Raw genomic sequence first — 8,296 nt, forward strand, 5'->3', positions numbered from 1 at the left:
ATTCACCAGGTGAATCTTAATACTTTAAGTAGCAAAAAAGGCTTTTTGGAAAACATTCATTTTTTCTGGTATAATGTATATGTATATATATGATACTGAATATTTAAATCTTATTTTTCTAACTACTGCTTGACCTTTTATTGATATCTTGCTAATAAAAAGTTTTCTTAACTCAATTCACTATAGAAGTTTAACACTGTCCTCAGGTGAACATGAAGAGCATGCTCACACTTAACAATATACACAATTTGATACCAGCCTTTTCATTTTAATTTGTATGTTTGTTTGTTGTTTTTGTTGTTGTTCTTCAGGAAGAAAAAATAAATAAAAGCTTCCAGAATGCTTCTGTCAGCATAAAATATTAGTCTTTGAAAAAATGTTTTCATACAGGAACCTCAGCATGTCTAGCATTTCAACAAAAACATTTATGCCAAAATTTGGAGATATATTTACCAAGCTATATACATATTTATATATATAATTTAAAAATATATCTAAAAAGACCCCAAATATTTGACAATATAAATTTATCAAATTATTTCCTATTGTGATATTAGATACCATCTCTTTTTCAGTCAAGCAATGGCTCTTGAAGGGAAGGAATAGATGAATTTTCCTACTCGTTTTTGTCTTGAAAAGGTGAAAAAAAGTAAAGGGATACAAGCAGAAGAGAAATGGGAGAAAACTCAGTGGACAGCTGTAGAACCACACAAAATGGTGAACAGCTCTAGTTACTTGGAGATCATGTGATGCCAACTGCTAGTCAGGCTCCATCTTGTTGGCCAGCTGGAGGAGACACTGGTTAGGAAAGAAAAAAGGCCTCGAAATTTAGTTGGAATTCCTGGAAAACTTTGTTCTTTATTGTAGAAGTAATATGCTTCTGTCTCCACTTGTGGTCTGAAACATATCTCTTTCCTACAAAATGCTTGACTCCCACCTGGCAAATACAGTATTGTATGGACAGTGCAATTGACAGGGACAACCTAGTGCCCCACGTTCTGAAGAGTTTTGAAAAGGCACACAATGAATGAGGACATGGGAATAGTCTGTCTTAGCTAAAGAAAGCCTCATCTGCCTTGCAGGAACTGTCTCCTCAGTAGATACTCAAAACCCTCCTGGATGTGATCTTGTGCAACATGCTGTAGGTGACCCTGCTTGGCAGTGGGGTTGGACTCTCCAGAGGTCCTTTCCAACCTCAGCTGTTCTGTGATTATGTAAAATTTGTTGGTGGATTTGGGCACTAGGACTTGTAACAGGTCTGTGTCTATTCAAATTGGAGAATATCCACTCTGCTTGGAGACAGGCATCAGATGTGCATAAAAGTGAGTGGTTTCTCACAGGAGTTATTATGAAGGTGCTTTAACAACAGTCCTCAAGACAGTACTAGTGCTAAACAACATGGACAGATGAGCCTGACTTTACTGTGGGCACTGTAACCAGTTCGAGAAGATCACAGACCCAAAGCCTCAACCCTGTCTGCCCCTTCCTGCCTGAGAATGTTTGAGAGCCACTTAGTGCATAGGAAAGAGGGGAATCCTTCGAATAAGGACTAAATCTGCTGAAACAAGTGAAGTAACAGCACTGTAAAAATCCATATGGGGGCAAAATGACTGACAGTCTCTTACACAGCTCCAGTGTAGCTCATTAAACTTGTATTTCAATGTAGTATTTGTTTGACTATAATTTTTCTCAGATGCAGACCTTTTTATATTGTAAGTGCATAGGCACTCACTATTTGGGAGGTTATTGAACTAATTCTCCAGTAGTTAAAACAAGGAACAACTGTGACTTAGAGTTAAGGGACTGAAAAACCTCTTCTTTCTGCAAAATCAGCAGCCTGTCAGCTGTAAAGAATTACGAGCATTTTCAAGGATTTCTGCAGAAAAGAAAACATTAATAAAACGATTAACAGATTTTCTCTCCCTCTTAATATGTTTAACACTCAGCACCTTTGCTTACCTTTCAGCTTAATGTCAGTAGTTCATTTATTTTTATAAAGACTGCTGTAGGATATCTTGATATATGAATAGTTTACAGTAAGGCTTGTTTGGGAAGATCTCAATATACTGAGTATCTGACTGATACGGAAGGAAAATAGCGTATCTTACCTGTTCGAAAAAACAAGCTTTGACCCTACTGCAGATCCTGTTGGAAGATGTCAAAAACCTAAGTTCTTCATTTAATTTGCATACAGCTGATGAGTTTGCACCTCCTGTGTAGCTGCTGGAGAAGTTCACTGAGGCTGGGATGACCTGTTCTTGGCAGTACTCTGCCATCCTGATTCAAGGGGCCAGATACGCTGCCAAGACCAGAATACTGTGTTCTGCTCAGATGTTAACCAAGATCAAAACAGAATGTCAAACACTTCTGAGGCAAGGTTTCCTTCTTCACAGTTTCCATCTTCAGGTTCCGGTGTACTACAACCCAGCTTTCTTCTTTAGCTGATCTGGGAGATTGATGCACATGTAAAACCTGCAGTTTATGATATACTCTAGTTTTATGCTTTCATCAATGACAGCTTGTAAGTTGCAGATGAAGGACAACAAAATCATTTGAAAATACAGATACTTTCTGAACTTGTTACGACCACCTACACTTCTAAGGATTTGAGAGGTAAGTGATAGATGTGTTTAGCTGTTTAACTATTAAACACCTCAAAAGATCTTTGCTACTTTCATAAATGATATTACTATTCAGGCTCATCTCTTTTTTTATATGATGCATTGAAAAAAATGTTAGCATGTCTCTAATTATATTTTCAGTCCTAACTGCAAGATGGAAACAGCTGTACTATTCAATTAATGCAGTAGCCAAAACATTGATTTATATTTTATTAGATTTTACTGCTATTATGAAGCACTGGAAAGAATAAAAGCCTTACTAATTTACCAGCATATGCTCTAAAAATGCCAAAATATTAAAAATTTAAGAGAGCTTTCTGAAAACATTAATTCTAGTGTACAGAGAAATTACTACCTAAAGGTAAAGTGATGTAACGGAGTTATTGCAATAAAAAACACACGTTGCATATTACTCACATAGGCTTTGATTCAGCAAAGCTCTAAAGCATATCTTTAATATGTGAATATCTCACTGACTTCAATAGGACTATTCATATGCTTAAAATTAGGCCATTGCTTAAGTATGTTGCTGTGTTGAAGCCACTGAAATCAACTCAGACTTAAGACCATGACATCATAACTTAAAGGTTACTTCTTAAAATAATTCAGAATGGCATTCACTTTAATAAATGTAAGCATTTACACTATAAGCATTTATGTTCTTGGGGTGTTATTAGCTTAAATAGCTTCTTCCACTATAGATATCCAAAGTTACTTAAAAATGAGCTTTATTTTTTCCTCTTTTCTTGTCTTCAGTGTTATCTTGATTTCTTTACAACCTGATATAAACTAAACACTTGTTTCATTTAATATAAAAAACAACAACAATAACCAAACATAGTGAAACTCCTACCTGTCTGAGGTTAGATCAGAATGTCTTCCTATAAAGCAAGAGTCTTAATATTATGCTAACAAGGATCTACAGAAAAACATGTGTTTGTTTTTAGAGTGTTAATGATCTTCAATTGGCAGGAAGCACCTGATTTCCCAGGAGCTGGATGATATAAACCAGTAGGAAAAGAGCTGTAGAAACAAGACTGCTATATTGAGAAAATATTTCTGTTTTGATTCATCTTGGTTTCTCTGGCCTTTATTTGTTATGAAAGTATGTTCTTCCCTTTGCTTATGAATTTAACTTTTAATTATGCTGATTATATCTAGGTCCAACTTGAGACCTGATTTTATGCTGTGAACTGACTTTGGTGGAATTTAAAGTGAGCTTTTGTGGTTTGGCTGTTGAGTATTTCCACAGAAAATCTAATGCTTACTATAATTCGTCAAATAATTTAGAAAATTGTGATTTCCTAGTAAAGAGCTTGATCCACATGATGAAAGCCTTATCTTATGATCTTTCAGGATAATTTCTTAGTTTCTATATTAACCAATCCTGCCTGTCTAGAGACACCAAAAACTACTCCCAACACAAAATTAACTACTTAAATCCAGCGGACTGTATGCATTCCTGAATGCAGTATCCTTCAGCTAATAGATTAAAAATCACCTATGAAACTAACGTTAGGCATCCAGATGACCTCAAAAAGCCAGTCAGTGAAGGACTATAGAGAAAAATCTTTTCAAAATAATTTTTCTTTCTTCATTTCCTTAATGCTTAAAATATCCACAGAAGATGACTTACGGCATTGAAGCTGATAACATCTTCAAAAATTGACTGAAGAGAGTTATTCCCATGATGTATATAAACATTTGTTTGTTCCTGTAGCTCACAGAACTGATGTTTTTTATCACCTTCTTTTTGTTAATATTCCTCTCTGATAATAACTGCCCTTTTCTCTCCAGCTAGCTAATTAATTATCACGGTTCAGTTTAAGATAGTTAATCTCAGCAACTATTTAAATTGTTTCTATTTGAACTCTAAAAACGATATTGCTCAAAGCCCTTGTTTTTTCCCCTTCTATAGTACTGTTTTATTGACTTTCTCTGCAAACCTTTATTTTTCTTTTACACCGTAACAGCACCATGGATACAGTATAATTTATACACTTGACCCAGTCAGTGGACTGTCTATATAGGGTGTATTCTGCCAAACAAGAACATTCAGGGAAAAATAAAGGATTACAATATTTTCAGTTGAGTAATGAAGCTGAAAGTATGACTTCTTCATCTCTCATTCACATGGATGATATAAATCTTTTCAAATTTTGATTTATAGTCATGAATGAACAGAACAGAAAATAAAATTTGGCTCAAGCTACAGTTTTTATTGAATTTTATCCCAATTCAAAGAACAAAGCTAAAGGTTGAATATAAGGGATAAATTCATCAGAATTATAATGAAACATCAAAATTCAATAATGATGGCGTGTGTGTGCTTCTAGTACTTTCAGTATACTTGTCTCTCATCCAGATGATGACTGTGAAGTACAATGTAAGTAAACAACAATAAAGTTGAAGATTATTAATACTACTACTAGAAAGGTTAGCTTTATTTCACAGTTTCAAAAATTTCTAAGGCTTATGATTGCATTGCTAAAATATTGATTCAGATTTAAAACATCCCTAATTTAAGAATTTTTAATTCATCTGGTAACATAATCCATTCCTCCAAGAGCCTCTGGATTTTTTCTTTCCAGATCTTGACATAAATGAAACGTAAGATCCTTTGGAGCGTGGTTTTAGTTTGAGTTAATTTTAGTAAACATATTTTCCTCAGACACCTATGTTCTTGTGTTACAAATTTCATAGCATAACCAAAGTAATAAACTATTTCCCAGATAAACAAAATGGCATAAATGGTCATAGACCAGTTTATTGTAGGAGGAATTAAACTAACATGCTATTATATTTAAGAATAGAAATAGTTAATAATTTCAGATTAATTATTAATAATTAATGTTGATGATGATTTGACTCATGAGGTTGCCTCCCTCTCTTTTTATGAAAAATTTGAGAGAAAGTTACTGTTCTGCCCCACTTGGTGCAGGGAATTACTTCTCAGACTCGCATAATTCAGGTGTGTCCCATCACCAGCCTGTTAAGTAGCACCTGCATTTTTCTCCTGTTGGGAGCTGATAAAACTTGTAAAAATAGCATTGTTTTGGCACGAATATATAACCCTAGAATATATAACACTAGGACATTCACCAACAGATCTCTGTTCATCTTTCTTGTCATACATGTTTTGTACTGGAAGCCTGTTTTCCTATGCCTCAAGACTATGGGACATTAGCCAGGCTCTTGATCTCTTAAGTTTTTGTCTAATTCAAATAAAACCTGAAATTTCTTTTGTTACTGTGAAGTATTTCAAGGGGTTTTCCTTCCAAACTTTCTCTTTCCTATAAAAAGTTAGTTTTTGCATATTAACATTTAAAAATGAGTATCCATGTAGTCAGAAATTCCTGAACAGTTCTACTGCAGTTAAGTTTTTTTTTCCCCTTCAATTCTCATAAAACACACTTCCTAGAGAATTATAAAATACAGCTAGCCAGCTTTGAATCTATTCTGGCTTTGCTTTTAGTATCTAAATAATACAAAGTTTGCCATTGTGTGTTTTTGAAAGAATTATGAACTGTGGCTTTCCCTAGCTAAGTGAAAAGATGTCTTCCTTAATTTAGACTTCCCTGGCATGTCCAGCAAACAATGATTCATGAAAACCCTATTTTAAATTCTTCTTTACAAAAAGCCTTTTCTTTGCTCTGTACACAGGGAGAAAATTGACCACAAGCTTGTCTCCTGCAAATGTGGTTTCCTCATCACATAACTCTTCCAGCAGAGGACAATGCCTTTTTCATCCTAGTCAGAGCTAGGTTAACCAGAGAGGAAAATGTGTCCAAAACTGATTAAAAAAAAAGGGAGGGGAGGGGGAAGGGAAGGAAAGGGGAGAAGGCAGACATCCCTCCCCCTCCCCCCAACTGAAATGATTAGGAAACAACCTTGTACATAACAGATTGAGAAAACTGGTGAGAACTGTTGTATATATTTCATCTTAATGTGGGCCAGCTTCTTGGCTATCATAAACTGCGTATCAAGACATGTTGAAGGCTACAGATGAATTTTGTCACTGGATAATCTGGCCCGCTTATTTAAACCACATATTTATAAAAATTTCTATTTTCAAATTACAAAAAAGGAAAAAGTGTTATAGAGAAGGGTCTACAAATTACAAAATTACAATTACAAAATGAGGCCTGCGGGCTGCCCCTTACACGTCATTGTTCTGTGGTAGAGTTCCTCTAAGAATGATGAAGAATAAAATGCTCATCTTAAACATTACAACATTAAGAGGTATGTTAAAAATAAATAAAAATAAATAAATAAAAAGGACAGGTACAATATAGATTTTTGTAAGTGGTGTCCCATAGTGTACCTTGTGATGTAGATTATTCCAGGGGAAAAAAAAAAGGTACCTTCTGTTTACCTTTCTGTTCATAATATTTCTTTACAGACTGTTTTAAAAAGCCAGATATGTGGCAATGATAATGAGTTTTCATGAATTCAGGCACCCAAAATTCTGTCTCAAGCCTAATTAAAATTGAGTCTTAAACATTTAAAAATTCCTATTCCCAAAATTGATTTATTTGGTGGCTATAAATTTTCTTATGTTGTCTGTGAAACGGCTATAGCATACTATTCTTATTCATAAGAATAACTGATGCATACATCAATACAATGGAGGTTTTATAAATAGAATTTGCTTTCAAATTTATTTCTGTGCATTCAGTTGAATCCTAAGGGAAATGCAAAGACAAATTTGACACCTCATTTGGAATATTCCCATGTCTTTCCATTTTTCTTTCCTGATGATTTAGGTGTATGCAATTAATTCTGCAGTGTTTTGATTTTGTTTACTGACCTTAACTCTGCATTTCCATCTCATAGTTCAAAAATAACTTTTAAAGTGTAATAATTTTCAAGAACTGGATTTACCAATTTCAAAGTGCACAGCTGATTTAGAATAAATAAATTCCACATAGTTCATGACACCCGATTCCTGCTCCAACCACTATATTTTCAAATAGTTTCAGTAGGCCCAGAACTACCAAATATTTGCTATTCAACCCACACAATAACCAGAACCCAACACAACAAGAATGGAAGACTGAAAAATTTCTTTCCCACGACAAGAATTTATTGGAGATCTGTGTGGAGGAAAATGTGCTAAATCATACCACCTTCTCTCTTGAATATATCTTTTTCTTTTCTCCATATCTTGTATGTAGAGTTCATATCCAGTGCTTCAGTTTTCTTTTGGAGATGACTCCTGTTTGTCCTCAGCATTTGAAAGCACTTCTTCAATGTTTTGGAGAGAACAATTAAAAAGCATCATCTTCTGATATATATATTAATGCTGTAAAGACCTCAGATTAACCATAGAGATTAACACAAAGCCCTTGATGTATCAGATCTATATCTATACATTTGTAGTCTAAAGTTACCATATGCTACAGAAGCAGTTGCACCAGAAAGTATTCGTGGAACCTAATTCTGGGGTTTTCAGTTACTGATTGAAGAAAAAATCTAAGCAGAAAAACAAATAAACACATATCAAAGTCATACAGTTCTTGTTAACTGTTGCCTTCAGGGGGCAGTGGCAACCTGGTTCAGGAACCGCACGGCGACCAACCCCAGGCCGCTCAGTCCATCGGCTCACAGACACCAATGTGGTGGATGGCAAATGGCGTTTATTGTCGAGTCACATGGGGTTATATAGCCGAGGC

The 8,296-nt window shown here is 34.8% G+C and overlaps 1 long non-coding RNA gene across 1 annotated transcript; it reads left to right on the top strand.

The window, feature by feature from the left end:
• The first annotated feature begins 3,642 nt into the window (after nucleotides 1-3,642).
• LOC110351869 (uncharacterized) lies at nucleotides 3,643-5,288 on the top strand. Its single transcript, XR_002399871.4, has 3 exons — nucleotides 3,643-3,726; nucleotides 3,978-4,092; nucleotides 4,246-5,288. It is a non-coding gene; the product is annotated as an uncharacterized lncRNA (long non-coding RNA).
• Nucleotides 5,289-8,296: the final 3,008 nt, after the last annotated feature.

The sequence above is a fragment of the Anas platyrhynchos genome, chromosome 3 (genome assembly GCF_047663525.1).
Source record: "Anas platyrhynchos isolate ZD024472 breed Pekin duck chromosome 3, IASCAAS_PekinDuck_T2T, whole genome shotgun sequence".
NCBI lineage: Eukaryota > Metazoa > Chordata > Aves > Anseriformes > Anatidae > Anas > Anas platyrhynchos.